We start from the raw sequence: 18,858 nt of genomic DNA, 5'->3' as shown, positions 1-18,858 counted from the left end.
TTTGGGGGCTCCAAAATCACTGCAGATGGTGATTGCAGCCATGAAATTAAAAGATGCCTACTCCTTGGAAGGAAAGTTATGACCAACCTAGACAGCATATTAAAAAGCAGAGACGTTACTGTGTTAGTATACTGTAATGTTCTTTATCTTTCTGGCTCACCTCACTCTGTATAATGGGCTCCAGTTTCATCCATCTCATTAGAACTGATTCAAATGAATTCTTTTTAACGGCTGAGTAATATTCCATGGTGTATATGTACCACAGCTTCCTTATCCATTCATCTGCTGATGGGCAGGGTTGCTGAAGGCCCCTCTAGTCAAGGCTATAGTTTTTCTAATAGTCATGTATGGATGTGGGAGTTGGACTATAAAGAAAGCTGAGCGTCAAAGAATTGATGCTTTTGAACTATGGTGTTGGAGAAGACTCTTGAGAGTCCCTTGGACTGCAAGGAGATCCAACCAGTCCATCATAAAGATCAGTCCTGGGTGTTCATTGGAAGGACTGATGTTGAAGCTGAAACTCCCAATACTTTGGCCACCTCATGCAAAGAGCTGACTCATTTGAAGAGACCCCAATGCTGGGAAAGATTGAGGGCAGGGGAAGAAGGGTATGACAGAGGATGAGATGGTTGGATGGCATCACGGACTCAATGGACATGGGTTTGGGTGAACTCTGGGAGTTGGTGATGGACGGGGAGGCCTGGCATGCTGCGGTTCATCCGGTTGCAAAGAGTCAGACAGGACTGAGAGGCTGAACTGAATTGAAGCTAGGTCTGCATCTTTGTTTGCTTTTGTTATTATAATCATACATAATGGCCTGCCTCAGGGAACCCTGCCCCTCTGACTGACTGTTAAGCTAAAGTGCCTTTGTTCAGAACTCTGTCCACCTGTAGATGGCAGGAAGGAAGAAATTAACACATCCTACTGCCTGAGGCTTGCCATTCTAGGAGATACTTACAAGATTAAAAGGTCTTTTTGCTTTGTTTCCTCACCTCCCCCCATCTCTGATCTATAAAAGAACCTGGCATCCAGACCCCAACAAGATGATTATTTTGAGACATTAGCCTGCCATCTTCCCGGTCAGCTGGCTTTTCAAATGAAGTTGTATTCTTTTCCAAATCTTTGTCCCTCAGATTTACTGACCTCTTGTGTGGTGAGCAAAGTGAGCTTGGACTCAGTAACAGTTCTAGCACTTAGAAACTTTGAAGGCAAGTGACAGAAATCATAAGAAACTCAGGAAAACCAACGTTTTGTTCTTCAATTGTGTCTCGGGTCACAAGAAAAAGATTGAATTCTGGACCTCAGGAACCACTGGAAACTACAGACTTGAACCAGGGCTGAGAAAGTCAGTGGGAACGTTCATCTCACTTCTTGGTCCTCTGCATCTCTGCTTCATTCCTACTTGCAGATGAATGTTCTCTGTTTCTCAGTTAAATGGTGGAAAAATAGCCATCTCACAGCCCCTGAACCAAATGACTCAGACACACTCACACAAAAAGCCTTAGCTCAGTTCCAGTCTAGCTTTCTATAGATGTGCATTTGATTGGTCTAGACAGGTCTAGATGTTCACCCTGCTCCAAATGTTACAGGCAGAAGGCTGAAGTCATGAGCTGCTAAGAGAGCTGAAGGAGACACCCTGGTCTCTGATCCAGTGGGTTCAAGGATGAACTACTTCCCAAGTTAAGAATAACTTTAGATGGAAAGATACTCTAAATATCTACTGTAATTGTTCTTACCACTGCTTTTCAACTCTGTATCACATGGTAATCAAACTAAATTTATATTTTTAACTTTTTACATTTTATATTTTTTTACAATTTGACAAATTTTATTTTAAGGAGTTTTGCTTATAATGAGGAAACTTGGTAAATTACTATTCTTTCGAAAATTTTGAAATGTATTTTTTACAAAAGTTTTTAAAATCTTGAAATTCAAAATTCAAGTTCAATATCCTTGCAAAAGAGCAAGGTACTGTACAGGCAACACATACTATACCTCATCTAAAATATACAAATGGGGGAGGGATAGATTGGGAGTTTGGGACTGACATGTACACACTGCTATATTTAAAATAGATAACCAGTAAGGACCTACTGCATAGCACAGGAAACTCCATATTCTGTAATGATTTAAGTGGAAAAAGAATTTGAAAAATAATAGAGTCATGTATATATATAACTACTGTCTGTTTACCTGAGACTAACACAACAACTATACCCTAACATAAAATAAAAATTAAAAAATATAAAATATACAAAAGAAAGCAAAATGTTAAATTGAAAAGCTTAAGTGCCATTTAAATTTCTGAATTATTTCTCTGGAAGCTTCAGAAAGGACCAAAGTATCAAATATTAAACACATGCTAGTCTTGCTGAAATGAAAAAACTTAGTTCATGTAACAGCTAGGGTTTTTCAGCTAATGAAGAGATTTGTCTCATTTGCAAGAATGAAATTTATGTAGTGAATATTATGTGTTCTTTCATACATATAATTACACTTTTTCATATATTATTTTGTGTGTATATTCATTTGAAAATAAAATGAATACCTACTCTTATGTATTTTCCTAAGAGAAATGAAAGCATCCTCACACAAAGACTTATATATGAATGTTCATGGCAGCTTTGTTCATAATAGTCCCAAATGAAAATAAGCAAAGTGTGTTTCCACTGGTGAATGAATAAACTGATTATGTTATATCAGACTACAGACTACTACTCAACATTAAAAAGGGGCAAGCTACTGGTATAGGCAAAAATATGAAAAGATCTCAAATGCCTTATGCTAAGTGAAGAAAGTCAAGCACAAATGACTAACATACCATATGATTCTATTATGGGACATCATCCTGGAAAAAGTGAAACTATAGGAAGAGAAATCAGATCAATGCTAAGGAATGGAGGAGAGGATTAGTTATAAAAGGGGATGAAGGAACTTTTGGGAAATGTTAAATCTTATGATTATGGTGGTGGGTGCATGACTTTATAGTTGCCAAAATTTATCAAACTGTGGACTTGAAAATGGCCAATTCTCCTGTATCTAAATCATATCTCAATAAACCTGATTATAAAAATGAAATAAAAGAAAAACATACTCATGATAAATTAATGAATACAGCATATAAATTTGCTACTCTTAAAACTCACAAAAATAGATTTTACTTACATAATAAATATTTTAAAATTGAACTGTCTCCTATGGTCTCATAAGTATTTATTACCTTAAAAATAATGCCTCCTGATGGATTAGACATTGAAGTTACAAGAGGAAAACTTTGCAGTTTTGCCTATTTTATAAAAAAATATTTTATCTTCCCCAGGTACACACACACAAATCCAGGTTAAATCTGAGAAAATTTCAGAAAAGTCTGGTTTCATCTGACATTTAGATATTTAATTTATCATAGCATATCCTGCTAATTAAGTGCATTTCTATTTAATTGATGTGAGGTCACTGGGATCTGTAAAATGAAAAGAAACATTTCAATGACTGACCAGGTCATTCTTGTCTTTCCCTTATCGAACATTTCTTCATTTATAATTTTCAAAGGAACAAAAGTCTAAGGTGATCCAGATGACTGGTTTCCCTCATTGCAGGAAGATTCTTTACCAGCTGAGCCACAAGGGAAGCCCTAAAGTCGCGTCCAACTCTTTGCAACCCTGAATTCTCCAAGCCAGAATACTGGAGTGGGTGGCCTTTACCTTCTCCAGGGTATCTTCTCAACCCAGGAATCAAACTGGGGTCTCCTGCATTGCAGGTGGATTCTTTACCAGCTGAGCTATCAGGGAAGACCAAGACTTCACCAAGACTTGTCAAAAGAAAAGACAAAGAACAAAGTGAAGGGATCCAAAGATGAAGAAAATGAAGTCCTAGGGACAACTCCAATGTAGAAGATGAGACTCTTATTTCATGAGTAGAGAAGGCTCTTATGTTCATGGGTGCCAGGAGTTCAGCTAAGATTTTCTTTGGTTCCTCAGATCCTGGTGTCCAGCAGCAGTCATTACAAAGGAGAATTGCCTGGGTATTACACTGTGAGGAAGCATGCATCCTCAGTACCTTGACTCCAAGGAGCACTGGGAAGTGCATGGTATATATGAGTATATGATTCATATCCCTTGCTAGGTTGGGGAATATAGGCCTCCTTATGAGCAGAACTGTGCTTTTCTGTAGCCTCAGTATTATCTCAAAGACTGTTTTTTTCTGGGAAGTACTAAGGTCATCAGAATGAGGCACTGAAGGAAGACCTCTGGCAAAAAGAAACTACCTTTGTTGGGGTTACTTTATTGTGCATTGTCAATAACTGATCCAATGAAGGGACACCAAAACAAGAAATGAGCTTCAAGGACTTCCCTGGTGGGCTGGTGGCTTAGACTCCATGCTCCCAATGCAGGGGATTTGGGTTTGATCCCTGGTCAGGGAACTAGATCCCACCTGCCACAACTAAGAGTCTGAATTCTGCAACTAAGACCTGGTACAGCCAAATACATAGATAGAAAGATATTTTTATAAAAAATGACCTTCAGGTTTCCTAGCCCTGGTTCTCTGAGGCCCACCTCCATGCTGGTCTTCCTGAGAGAGACTGGCTGGCGCCTGAGAACAGACACAGGAGGAAGAACTGGATACTTTGCAGCACACATGTTATGATTATATTTGTTCTCCCTCCAAAATAGACTTTTATGATATTAATTGGTACAAACAACTTTTTAAGACATTTTTTTTTACTGACAAAGGACAAAGAATTTCTCAAGCAATATGCAGCAGAACACTATGCTAATCCAAAGTAATTCTTCAGTCCAGTCTCTTTGTCTCTTTTCTCCTGGAAAATGTGTTTTGCCACAAGCTACCTTGGTTCTCTTTGGACTATTCCATTTCCATTTTCTTTTCTCAAACATCCAGTATGCTCTATTTGCTCATTTTCTTCCTTCTTAACTTTAACATGACTTTTAGAGCAGAAATCCCCAACCTCTGGGATCTAATGTCTGATTATCTGAGGTGGAGCTAATGTAATAAGAATAGAAATAAAGTGCACAATAAATGTAATGTGCTTGAATCATCCAGAATCGCCCCTCCCCCACAACTGTTGGCCCATGGAAGACTTGTCTTCCATGAAACTGGTCCCTGGTGCCAAAAAGGTTGGAGACTGCTGTTTTACAAAATTCTCTCTCCTCTGTGGTGAGTGTCATGTAGTAATTAAGAGAAGAGGCTCTGGAATCACATGGACCTCAGCTTGAATCATGATCCCACAAATTACTACGTAATCAAGTGATTTACCTTCCCTATGCCTGCAAGTTAAGAACAGCACATGGGTTATAAAGCTATTGTGCATGCATGCTCAAAGAGCATGGGTCCAACTCTTTGCAACACCATAAACTGTAACCTGTCAGGCTCCTCTATCTATGGAATTCTCTATGCAGGAATACTGGAATGGGTAGCCATTCCCTCCTCCAGGAGATCTTCCCAACCCAGGGATCAAACCTGCTCTATTGCGTCTCCTGCATCGGCAGGCAAATTGTTTATCACTGAGCTACCTGGGAAGCCCACATAAAGCTATTATGGGGATTTAAAAGATAGCCCATGTAATGTGTTACATAGTTTCAGGCACATGATAGGGACTCTGTAAATATTACCTTTTTGCATTCTCACTGCATCTCTTCAGCTTCTGCCTCCAGTTCTGATTGATAAATTATTTTCTGACTCTCTGTGTTCAAATTATTGACAAAGAAAATCAGGTTGCCATAACTCTCCTATCAAACCACACAGCTACAAGACTGTTCATGGATTAATGACTCTTCAGTCAGATGCCCTCTCCTGACAACTTCACCATGGCCTGGACATGAGTTTAGGTTACAAAATCTGCCTATCTAAGAAGCAGAGACTAAGAGGAAAGCAGTTTCCTGATGGAGAATCAGGGCTGATTGGTATTGATCAGCATCATGGAAAGAAAATATAAATTCAGGGTTTCACAGTATTGAACCAATGTTTCTTTGCATTAGAAATGATCATGGTAAATGCTTGCTATTGGCTTTGATGAGTTTGGTTGGTAGGGTACATCTGTCCACTTAAGCCTATTTACTTTGAGAATTTTTTTGTAATACATCAATATAATAATAACAATTAATTCAAAGGCAATTCTAGAAATACAAAATAGAATTGCTTCCATGAAACTGTCTCATAGCAATCAGCCTCTGACCTGGCAGTAGATAAAATTAATGTGAACTCTATCTGTCATTGCCTGTGTGGTGAACATCTTCCTGAAGGTAAATTGGCTTCACACCACAGATAGGCATGCCAAAAAATATCCACATACACCTCTTAGAAAGGGGCATGGGAGCTCAAATTCAAATGAAACCATCTGTGCAGAGAGGTCTGTGAAGCTGATGGGTACATTATTTACAGGCCAATTCTGTGAGGCTTGCTGGCTGAGTAATTAGGACAATTGCTACTCTGGCCTTTAGCCCCTACTCTGACTTAGCTCACACAATTTATCTACCCAAATAGACAAGGTCTCCACCATTCTTCTGATCGCGTGCAATGCAGTCTATTCTAGGGCATAACTTTATTGCCAAATTGTCTACTTTGATTTATTTCTTTGTAGTTCATTTTAAAACTCTGATATTAGTAGATAACTTTTGAAACTCAATTGTTAAAGGCAGCAAGACACTAGGGTGAATTCATTCATTCACCCATTCATTTAACCAATGTTTCCAAAGATCTACTTATGGTAGATCTTGTTTCAAATGCTTGAGATACATCAATAAACAAAACAAAACAAAACAAAACAAAAATCCTAGAGCTTACCTTCTATGCAGACCAAAAATAAACAAGATACAGACTTTCCTGGTAGTCCAGTGGTTAGGATTCTGTGCTTCCATTATAGGGGGCACAGGTTCAATCCCTGGTCAGGGAATTGAGATCTCACGTGCCTTGTGGCCAAAAATAAAATAAAATAGAATGAAATAGATAAACAAGTAAAATATAAGGTATGATAGATAGTGATTGAGATTGAGGGAGGATGTCTAGGGCAATAACAAAGAGGAGGTCTGGGGGCTTAGGGAAGTGGTTGATAATCAGCTGGTACTCTAACACCTCAATATATTGATATAGTTTGCCCATCTTTTGGGTACTCTAAATCCGAGGTCCTCGAGGAAGAGTTTTGATGACACAAAGTACTTTGTCCAGTCAGAGCAATTTTGGTCCACGTAAAGAGTGCAGCGAAGGACTTCTCTGGTAGTACAGTGGATAAACAATTCGCCTGCCAAGGCAGAAGACATGGGTTTGATTCCAGGTCCAGGAAGATCCCACATGCTGTGGAGCAGTTGCGCCCCTTTGCCGCAACTGCTGAAGCCCACGTGCCTAGAGCCTGTGCTCTGCAACAAGAGAAGCCACCGCCTTGACAAGCCCGCCTACTGCAGCAAAGAGTAACTCCCACTCACTGCAACTAGAAGTCTGTGCACAGAAAGGAAGAGCCACAAAGCCAAAACTAAATAGAAAAATAAAATCTCGCCTTTCGCTAGAAAAAAAAAGAGAGAGAGAGAGAGTGCAGTGTGGTCATTAGAATACACAGTTCTGGCCAAGCCACTTGCAGGCTGTGTCTCTGGCACGTTCCTTATTCTCTGCAAGCCCTTGCCTTCCAGTCATGAAATGGGGTGGTGACAACTACTTCATGGGGTGTTGTGAAGATCAAAGGGATGGGAAAATGCCCAGCCTAGTGACTTCTACATAGAAACTGAGCAGTCATTCCTGGAATAGTGTTGCCATGGAAGGGACCTGGATTAGATCTCCGCCAGCTCCCTGGGACATAGGAGAAAGCTGAGGTTGTGGGACGTTGTCACTTCCTTGTGGTCAGCCAGGAGTTTAATCACAAGCTCCAAAGAGGAACACAGGTTTCCTGGCTCCCAGTGGAATGCTTTGCATTCTATGTAACACTGTCTCTTTTATCCTTTTACAAATAATGTACCGTAGCTTTGCCCCATGGTATGTTAATGTGTTCATATTAGTAACTTTTAGCTGTAGAACAGGTAGTAAGGAAGAGGGAAAAACAGACATAAAATGAGATTTTACGCATAAAGGATAAAACCTATAGAGGAATGCTTAATGAAGGGCTTGGGCGTGTGGTGTGGGGCTTCGATGAAAATAGCACACATATAGGCCATGAACTCATTCTTTCCAGAATGATTAGTCAGCGTGACGCTCGCTGTCTATTGCCCTCACAAAGACTTCCCGGTTATTCTCTAAGCTGACTGTCCAGAAGTTCAGGTAGGAGCTATGTTCTGACAGAACACAGATGGTCCTCCCCTGGGAACCCTTGCCCGGAAGTCTGCCGAGAATCTGCATTTCTGTCTCTCTGGCAACTTCACGCTGATGTTTAGAAGCAGCGATGTGAAGTGAATAGCCACAGAGTGGAGAGTTCTCCCATCAAGTTACCATGACCCCTGACAGCTGGGGACAGCAAACTTGCACTTAAAGAAAACTGTCAAAGGGTCACCCTGCTCCAACTTTTCTTTAGTTACCCAACACCCGCACATGGGTTCGTGTGTGGAGACAGCAAAGGCAATAAGCCCCAGGCCCTGCCTTTAGCCGCCTTCCCTTGCCCTGCCTCCTCCCCAGCCTGCAGATCTGTAAGCAAGCAGCTCCGCCGAGGGAAGTTGAGATGTGGTTCCGTGGTTCACTGGGGTTTGTGTGTGTGTGCGTGATTTTTCCAGAGACACAAACTCTTCGTAGTCACTAAGGCAGCAGAACATGTTCTACCTTCCAAGGTGCAGAAGAAGCAGTCACAATCTGTCAGAAAACAACTGTTTGCCAAAGAACTCTCCCAGAAGCACTAACCTCAGTTTAATATGTTATTGATTTTCTAAACTGTTAAGTATGGTTTATAATGGCAATAACCTACATGATACCACTCATTACATCAGTTAATACCTAGTTTATTAGAACATTAACTTTCAGCACAGGCAATTAACTGGCAAACTGATTGTGTGTGTGTGTGTGTGTGTAAGAGAAAGTCTTACAATGAGAGATTTCCAAGTGTACATTAGTTATTTTTAAATGGCTATGGGAGCTTGGCAATGTAGACCAAATTCTTCTTTTCTTCCTAGAAGCAACAGTCCAGTACTATGAAAGTATGAAACGCCCCTGACATTAGTGAAGTAATTCACAATTAGCCATTGGAAAATCATGTACATTATTGATTAACTATCACTACTAATGGGAACATGTGCTTGTGTATACATACACATGTGGAGAACTTGGGAATAACATAAGGAAGAGTTCTAAACTATGCCAAAACATTAAATGCTGCTAGATCACTGGTGCAAGGTAAGATTCATGTTTATTCCTTTATAGGGAGGTAGTATGACATACGGGAAGTTCTTATATTTTATTGTATTCTCAACTAGCATATTTTTGAATAATGTTTTCTACTTATCTATACTCATATAATAATTTTTTCTAATGCAGTTTATGAAAAATGCTTTTCTCAGTAAACTGTATATATATTTATATATATTTTATATATAATCTATATGAAAACACACATGTGCCTGAAGAAGGTGCCTTGATATCTTTGTATTTTTTAAGTATTTGGAGGAGACAAGACATCCAGAATGGTAGAGTGACAAGATTGGCAGATCCTCTACTTAACATACAATAATACAGTTGGACAGATTGTCAAAATAGTCATTTTAATATTATTTGGAAATTTATCAAAGTGAAAGTTGCTCAGTTGGGTCCAACTCTTTGTGACCCCATGGACTGCAGCCAGCCAGGTTCCTCTGTCCATGGGATTCTCCAGGCAAGAATACTGGAGTGGGTTACCATTCCCTCCTCCAGGGGATCTTCCAGACCCAGAGATCGAACCTGCATCTCTTATGTCTCTCCTGCATTGGCAGGAAGGTTCTTTACCACTAGCACCACCTGGAAAGCCCCAAAGTCAAGGCACACAGGTCTGAAGTGGTAGGCCCAGGATTTGAACCCAAGCCACCTCACTCCACGTCCCCTGCCCTAACCACTACGCCATACAGCCTCTAAATTGACATAAGGCATACAACAACCTGCAAAGCATTTGATTATGCTTAAACAAAACTGCTGAAATTCAGGCCTCGGGTACAAACAATGTCAGCCCATGATTTTTTCACCTGTACCTGCTCCCTGCCTTCTTCTGCCTCTCACTACACTTATCCTGGATGGCAGCCTCTACTAAGGTAGACAAGCCATAAAAATCAGGTACTTCACTGCCAGGTGAGGCTAATCTAACTTGATAACCCACATACAGGGACTTTTTCTGAAATAATAGCTATCTTGGTGATAAACAATCAGGGAAGGGCAACATCACAGCTGTCTAATTTGTGATACTTGATGAAGCAATTTACCATACAACCCAACAATTTCACTCCTAAGAGTCTACCCAAAAGAGATGAACATAGAGGTCCACACACAAACTTGTACACAAATGTTCATAGCAGTATTATATATAACAGTCAAAAAAACTAAAAATAACCCATATGTTCATCAGTTGATGAATAGATAAACAAAATGTGGTATATACATAAAACAGAATATAATTCAAGAATATAAAAGAAGGAACTACTGCTACATGTTACAACACAGAAGAATCTTTTTAAAAATAGTTAAGTGAAAGAAGCCAGTTAAAAGACCACATGTTACATTATTTTACTTATGTGGAATGTCCAGAAAGACAAATCTATAGAAACAGAAAACAGATTAATCATCGCAAAGGGGGAGGACTGTAGAGTGTATTTAAATGAGCAAATGGGATCATTTTAGATTGTGATTATGGTTGTGCAACTCTATAATTACCAAAAAACATTTAATTGTACACTTAAAAAGAGTGAATTGTATATAAGTGTACCTGAATAAAGCTGCTAAAATTGGTATATTATGGTGTGTGAAAATATGAGTAAAAATACTAGCTCTGACACAGAATAATCATTAGTTCTATTGTAATAATCTAACTTTTCTTGAAGTATGAAGTATCTTGAAAAAGCATTGTAAGATTCTAAGTAAGTTTTATAAAGCAAGTCTCTTATTGCTTCATAATATACTAAAATAGAAAATTCTGAGAGCTCCATTATTTCCCTTGGTATATCTTCTTAAGAAATTCTCCCATTCAGAAATGGTCTCATAAATCATGATAATAATAACTTCAAATAGTTATAGGAGAATCTATTCTGAAATTACAAGATGTGTAATTATATAAACTACATACAGGATGTAGGAAAAATACAGGATTTGTTCCACATTTCAGCTATTGAAAGAGAGAAAAATAATTGCTAATAATTTATTTTGGCATTAACTTGGCATTAGACAATGCACTGAACAAAAGAATGAATACTATTTCAGAGAGTATCTACCAAGTTCTCCTGAGATTAATGTAATTGCCAATCTTTAAACAAATTGAGGATCCTGAGACCAGTTTCCTTAAGTTCCTTTTAAAGAGCTTCTTCACTAGAGACTGATCAGACGCTCAGTTTATATGCTGTCAGAACAACAGCAACTAAATGAAACAGTCATTTTGTGTTGAAAAGATTTTTCCTAAAAAGTAGAAGATAAAATTATGGCCAATATGCTTTCTATTTAAATTTAAAATTTTGAAAGAACTATTTCTACCTATGAAAGTTAAAACATAGAGGTATTCACACATATATGTGTATATTTAAGTGAATAGTATTACCTAATGTTAATGGAAATATGGGAAATTTGATCATACCCTATGGCGCTGGTGACATTGTCAAATGGAAAACGATTTGTCAGTGTGAATCTTGAAACATAAAAATCCTCATGTCTGTACCTAGTAACTCTCTTTCAGAGAATCTATCCAAATAAGCTGCTCCTTGGGCACTGCTTCAATAGGTGCAGGCTTTTGGGGGTTTAGGGTACGTGTGGATAGGAGAAAGAACAATCTAACTCAAAGAATCTTAAATATTTGCTAATTTCAAAGTGCCTGACTGCATCGTGATTAAAGAATTGAAAAAGACTAATGTAGGTTAAATCTCTTTCGCCTCTGACATATTTTCCACAAAGCCCTCCCAGTTGAGCTTCATTGCTGTGTCAGTCATACCTCACGTGAATTAAAAAGATATTACCAAAAGATCTGGGCAGAATGAGTCTGGAATTGTGGCCCTTAAAGTTAATGCAGAAACAATTGTCATTTCATTCTCGTTTTTAAGGTTTTAGTCTTTTTAAAGCTTTTGGAACCTTGTGACTTACAATACCTGCCATTGAGCATATGCAGAGTCCTCATTTGTGTCCCCAAGCTTCTGATAGCTTGTATCAGGCATACCATTTTTGTAACAGGATGATAAATGCAATTCTTCCTGTAGGCTCAGAAAGAGACCACAAAAGCTGAGAAGAGAACAATAGTTGCCTGGTAACTGCAGGATCTAAGCCAAGGACCTGGCTCATCTATGTAGGACTTACAAAGGGGGTGGCCCAATGCTAGATCTTCCAGCATTAATAGATCACCCACCTCCAGATCAGATTAGAACATGAGATTAAAAAGTCAAGATATTTAATTTTGCTTTTATTGTTCTGTTTTGCTTTTGTTTTATACTTCTTAATGAATTATTGTAGCCAAAAGAGAAGTGCATATATTATAAATATATAATAAAATCTTATAAACTAAATTTACCCATAATGCTAGAATCAGATTAGGAAACAGAACATTACCAACTTCACAGACTCCTCCTTCAAACTTCTTCCAGCTGATCATGCCACTATTTTTGAACTCTAACATATAACATGGAATAACCTGGCCTATGTTAAGAATTTTATATTAATGGTGTCATACAGTATACTCTTGTACTTGGCATATCTGTTCAATATTGTGTTTTTGATATACTGGTGTGTACAGTTGTAGAATGATCATTCTCAAAGCTAAATTCTATTGTGTGAGTATATATACCACAACTTATTTTTTCCTTCTATTATTGATGATGGGTAATTAAGCAATTTTCAATTTGGAAATATTACAAATAGGACTTCTACAAACATACTTTTGTTGAACATATATGTGCATGTCTGTTAGATATATGCCTAAAGAGTAGAACGGCTAAATCAAAGAGAATAGATATGTTTAGCTATAGTATTAGAGAACTGTGCAGAGTTCTATAGTATATAGAACTGTGGTGTTGGAGAAGGCTCTTGAGAGTCCCTTGGACTGCAACGAGATCAAACCAATCAATCCTAAAGGAAATCAATCCTGAATATTAATCAGAAGGACTGATGCTAAAGCTGAAACTCCAATACGTTGGCCACCTGACTCATTGGAAAAGACCCTGATGCTGGGAAAGATTGAAGGTGAGAGGAGAAGGGGATAACAGAAGATGTTTGAATGGCATCACCGACTTGATGGACATGAATTTGAGCAAGCTCCCGGAGTTGGTGATGGGCAGGGAAGCCTGAAGTGCTGCAGTCCATGGGGTCACAAAGAGTCGGACACGACTGAGTGACTGAACTGAACAGAACTGAGCTGAGCTGTAGTATATGATAGCAAAGCATTTTATAGCTATATCAATGTATACTCTGACCTGTAGTATATGAGAGTTCCAGTTGCTCCACATCCTTAAAACACTTAGTATTTTCTTTTTCATTTTAGCTACTCAGCAGGGCTTCCCTGGTGACTCAGACAGTAAAGAAGCTGCCTGCAATGCAGGAGACCCAGGTTCAATCCCCGGGTTGGGAAGATCCCCTGCATGGTAACCCACTCTGGTATTCTTGCCTGGAGAATTCCATGGTCAGAGGAGCCTGCCGGGCTACAGTCCATGGGGTTGCAGAGTCGGACATGACTGAGTGACTAACACTTTCACTTTGACTAGGTGATGTAGAAGTATAGAGTAGTGAGAATTTATTTCAAGAAAATTTTAATTGTACTGAGACTTACTTCCCCTCAACTCAAGTGAGAGGAGGTTTGGAATCTACTAAAAACTCTTTATAGTTTCCAAAACTTGAGGAACAAAAGAACAAGCATCTGACTTCTCCTTATGAATTTCAAAAGCAAGATCTACGGCTTGTACCACCTCTTGTTCTTGGCAGAATTGAGAGGGCTGCCCAGGGAGCCAGCTTCTCTTTCAAAAAAGTGGGGAAGAGGTGCAGTTTTCCTTGAGACTAAATATGGCCTTGAAAAAGGGATCCAATTTGGGTTTTCTTAATATTTACTCCAACTCAGAGCGACTGAACTCAATTGAACTGAGAGGACTAGTTGGAATACATAGGAAGCCCAATTACAAGCAGATGATAGCCAAGAGGCCAAAGATAAAGTTGTGTATAGTCAGCCAAACAAAAGGCAGCCCCCTAATCAAGGAGTTAAAATGTGAGGTCTTCAACTGGAAAATTACTGAAGATCCTAGAAATGCTCTCTGTGGGAAGGAAAGGGGTATCTTTGGAAAAGTACTATTACCAGAGTTCCCCAACAGAATTCCGAATGAACCAACCACTTAAACTTGGGTCTTTTCCACCATCGCCCTGGGGTGAGCCATACAGTAATTAGCAAACAACTAAGAGAAGAAGCTAGCTCCTATTTTTGTCCTTCTGCAGGCTTCCAGTACTGGAGGAGGTCTACACTTAGGAAGGAGAAAAGGGTGATTCTGAATAAGTTTGGCATTTGAAATAACACTAGATTAGACTGGAGTTAAGTCATTATGTGATGAACTTGTACATGCTTTAAAGAGATTAAAATACTTTTTTATTAGTTAAGAGGGACTGAAAAAACTAGGAGGCACGTGAAGGATTTCAACCGGGGGAAGAGAGAAAACTGACTCACAGTAGAATTAAAAGGAGGGGGATGAGAAGTATAAGGAAGAATTTCACATAATCCAAGTGATTTTTAAATCTAATGTTTAAAAAAACCAAAAAACTCTAATAAGCTCATTGTTGATCCTCCTGATGGTATTCATTTTTTTTTTTTTTTGTAGATACAGTTTATAGGCAAGCGATAAGCAGAAAGACATTTGAAACTCATGTGGAAAGAGATACAGTGCATGTAAAACCAAATCAACCTCAACTACTACCTAATCACGTGCTTCAGAAAAAAAGGCAAAATCATTCAATCGATGGTGTTAAAGTGACATCTTTGAGTGACAACAACTTCTACTTATCAATGAACAGTGATAACTGTCAGCCCGTGTCTTAACTTGAAGACTGGTCCATTGAACTGTTCTGACAACTCTTGGGACAGAAACAGTTCTACTCCAGTTAGAACAGCAGTATGTGTGACCAACATACAGGCTACTGAAGTTTCTGAGTCACAGATAAATTTCAGTGAAAATTCAAAGGGTCGCATAGAGTGTAAGGATTCCTATTCTTATTTCACCACCACCAAAGCCAACAGTCTTTAGAGTCTCTTTTTCAACAAGTCTGGTAAAGCAACCACATAGACCTTCAGGGAAAATAGCCAAAAAAATCTACCTAATCCTGTAATAGGAGTGAAGAGGATATCCTCACTTCATAAAGAAGAGCATCTCAAGGAAACCAAAACAGAAGAGAATAAAACAAGTGAAGACCTAATGGTCTTCTTTTGAGTGGGCATGGGCAAACAGAAATAAAGGAACAACTGTATATTTAAAAAATACAATTTAACTGGAAACTAAGAGACTTCTTTTTTGACTTCTCAGAAAACATCAAGTACAGACTCCTCCAATATCCCTGGTCTCCTAGCAAATTCTATTCTAGTTACTAAGCAGTCAATAAATCTGAAATTTAACTGGTCAAAATACAGCTAACTTCAGGGGTCCATAAACAATGTCTGCCAACTTAATATGTTATCTTTACAAGCTAAAAAAGGAGAATAGAATGTACAAGATTAGAAATGACTAAAACAGGATTTAGGTTTTTTGCTGACCTCCCTGACTAGGCTAATCAGCATTTATTAGGAAGTCCTAATTTGCAAATGCAGAGCCAGGAATGCTATTATTAATTTGTTATCAACAGTATGAAGGATGGCAGAACTTGATAAACCTATTCTTTCTTAATCTTAACAAAGAAAACTAACAGATTTTTCCAAATAACATATGGTATGAATTTTCCATTGTTTACCATTCTAACATATGTGTATTTTTCATGATAAATTGCAGTTATTCAATCTCTCCCTCTGTCTTTCTAATTAACTTTTCAAAGTTGGAGTATAGTCTTTATGCCCTTCTGAAATGCATTAATTGAGGCTTTCTTTTCACCATTACTTTATATTGTCAAATATAGGTACACTATTTCTTCTTCCTACATTTTTGTTCTCTGTAGTTACCTTGCCTTTCCTCCTACTATCTGAGAAAATATGGTATATTAACAAGTGAAATGCATAATGTCTGGTGTTTTGTGTAGCTATGAATTTAGATTGAAATTGCCAGGCACAGATTTAGTCTTATCATTTTGTTTACACAATGGGAAAAATTCAGTTTATTAAATCTTTTATAGAACTGCACCCAAGCTTTGCCAAGTAAGAAAGCTGGACATTTTCTGGGTAGTGACTTTTTAATTCTAATTTTCATAACCTAGAGATCAGGCTGTTGCTTTCACATGATGTTTATTGTATCTCATGACTGGAGTTTGTTCTACCTCATAATTCTAAACTCCTTTTGTTTTTCAAGAGCTATATTGTAAACAGATGATATAGTTCCTCACTGAAAATGCACTTTAAACACCTCCACACAAACTTGCAAATAAATAAATAAATAACCCAGTAACAACCAACACCAAAGTTAAGGAGGAAAATCAGAATCGAAATAAACTAAATGTTTAGCATTAAAGGAGTTGGGATTGTGAATATTTTTAACTGTGCTCAATATTTCTAATTTTCTGTGACACAAGTGTATAACATTTGTAATGTTAAGAATATAAAAATAAAAGCTTGGAGCTGTTAGTTTAAAACTAACATTGGAGAGCTAAGGATTTAGATTTTACTTTGAATGGTTTGATTAATGATAGTTTGGATTGTCTATATATTTAGAAGTTTTGGTGGGAAATAATTTATAACATTTCTATTAAGTGTATTATATATATGTATAGATATTTGTATGTCTCTATATATTGTGTATATCTGCATGTCTGTATGTAAAGTTCAAAAGTATTTTATTGCCTATCTCATTGTATATAGTATATTTTAAGTTAGAGTTGGAAAACTTTTTAATAGATACCTCACCCTGCCTTGTTATAGTCTAGAAAAACCCCAAATTATTTTTAATAGATGTTTTCATGTGGTTTTAATGAGATTATGGGTTATTTTATGGCAGAATGCCACAGTGATAGTTGAACCATCAAATAATTCCTAGACTACTTCTAATATTAATGCCTGGAGATTATTTCTAAGTCATACTTGTAACCCTGGGTCAACTTTATGATGCCCTTAGCTTAACAATCCTAAATTCTTTGAAACTCTTTGTTAAGGACATAGTCTAGAGCCTTTAAAAAAGATCTAGATAATATTGGTCTCAATATCTTGCAGATAGACCAATGTTTCAAAAAAGATGCTTTCAAATTCCTGGTAAAGGCACTAAAGTAGAAAGAGAAACTCCAGCTCTGATTGTCTAGCTTCAATTTAAAAAAATTTTTTTTAATTTGTTTTTCTAATTAAGGAAAATTGCTTTACAATTTTGTGTTAGTTTCTGCCATACAACAACACGAATCAGTCATAATTGCATATATATCCCTTGACTCCCTCCCCTCCCCTCATCTCACCCCTCTAGTTCATCACAGAGCACCAGGCTAAGCTCCCTATACTATCTAGAAACTTCCCAGTATCTATTTCACACATGATAGTGTATATATGTTAATGACACTTTCTCAATTCGTCCCACCCTCACCTTCCCCCATTGTGTCCATAAGTCCATTCTCTATGTCGAGTAAAAAAATATGTGCAACTTGAGAGTTGCGAGTTAAGTTTTAATTGGGGCCAAGTGAGGACTGCAGTTCGGGAGGCAGTATCTCAGATAGCTCTGAGAGACTGCTCCAAAGCGTCAGTGGGGGAAAGTCAATATATAAAGTTTTCATGAAAGGGGAATTCAATACCATGAAGGACACATTTTACAAAAAGTTTTTTGTTAGTCATGAGGATCTGATGTCATCATGAAGGGATTAGTGCTTCTCTATATATGAGGAGATGCAAGGATTGAGATCATAAATCTGTTCCTAAAAACATCCAACTATCTAAAGACCTGGAGTACAGAGTGCCTCATTCCACCCTGAACTCTGTCCAGGGTTGTTGAAGTCAACAGTTATAGCAGCATGGGGTTCAATCTCCATAGAGGCAGATGGCAAATGTCTTTGTTGTTCAGTCATTGGCAATGCTCTTGGTAAGTGCCAATTTGTAGTTGACATCTACTAGGTTCATCAGTACCATTCTTCTAGATTCCATATATATGTTTTATATACAATATTTGGGTTTTCTTTTTTGGTAACATTCTTCACTCTGTATAAGAGGCTCTAGGTTCATCCACCTCACTACAACTGACTCAAATTGGTTCCTTTTATGGCTAAGTAATATTCCATTGTATAAATGTACAACTTCTTTATCCATTCTTCTGTTGATGGACATCTAGGTTGCTTCCATGTCCTGGCTATTGTAAATATTGCTGCACTGAACACTAGGGTTCATGAGTCTTTTAGAATTGTGGTTTTCTCAGGGTATGTGCCCAGTAGTGTGATTGCTGGGTCATAAACATGGAACATCCGCTGGATTATCAAAAAAGGAAGAGAGTTCCAGAGAAACATCTATTTCTGCTTTATTGACTATGCCAAAGCCTTTGACTGTGTGGATAACAATACGCTGTGGAAAATTCTGAAAACTAAGATCATGGCATCTGTTCCCATCACTTCATGGCAAATAGATGGAGAAATAGTGGAAACAGTGGCAGA

At 38.0% G+C, this 18,858-nt stretch overlaps 1 pseudogene; it reads left to right on the top strand.

Annotated features, from left to right (window-relative positions):
- Positions 1 to 14,920: 14,920 nt before the first annotated feature.
- LOC136154409 (poly(A) polymerase alpha pseudogene) lies at positions 14,921 to 15,734 on the top strand (annotated as a pseudogene).
- Positions 15,735 to 18,858: the final 3,124 nt, after the last annotated feature.

Source organism: Muntiacus reevesi, chromosome X, assembly GCF_963930625.1.
Source record: "Muntiacus reevesi chromosome X, mMunRee1.1, whole genome shotgun sequence".
Taxonomy (NCBI): Eukaryota; Metazoa; Chordata; class Mammalia; order Artiodactyla; family Cervidae; genus Muntiacus; species Muntiacus reevesi.
This window is presented reverse-complemented; position numbering and strand designations above follow the sequence as displayed.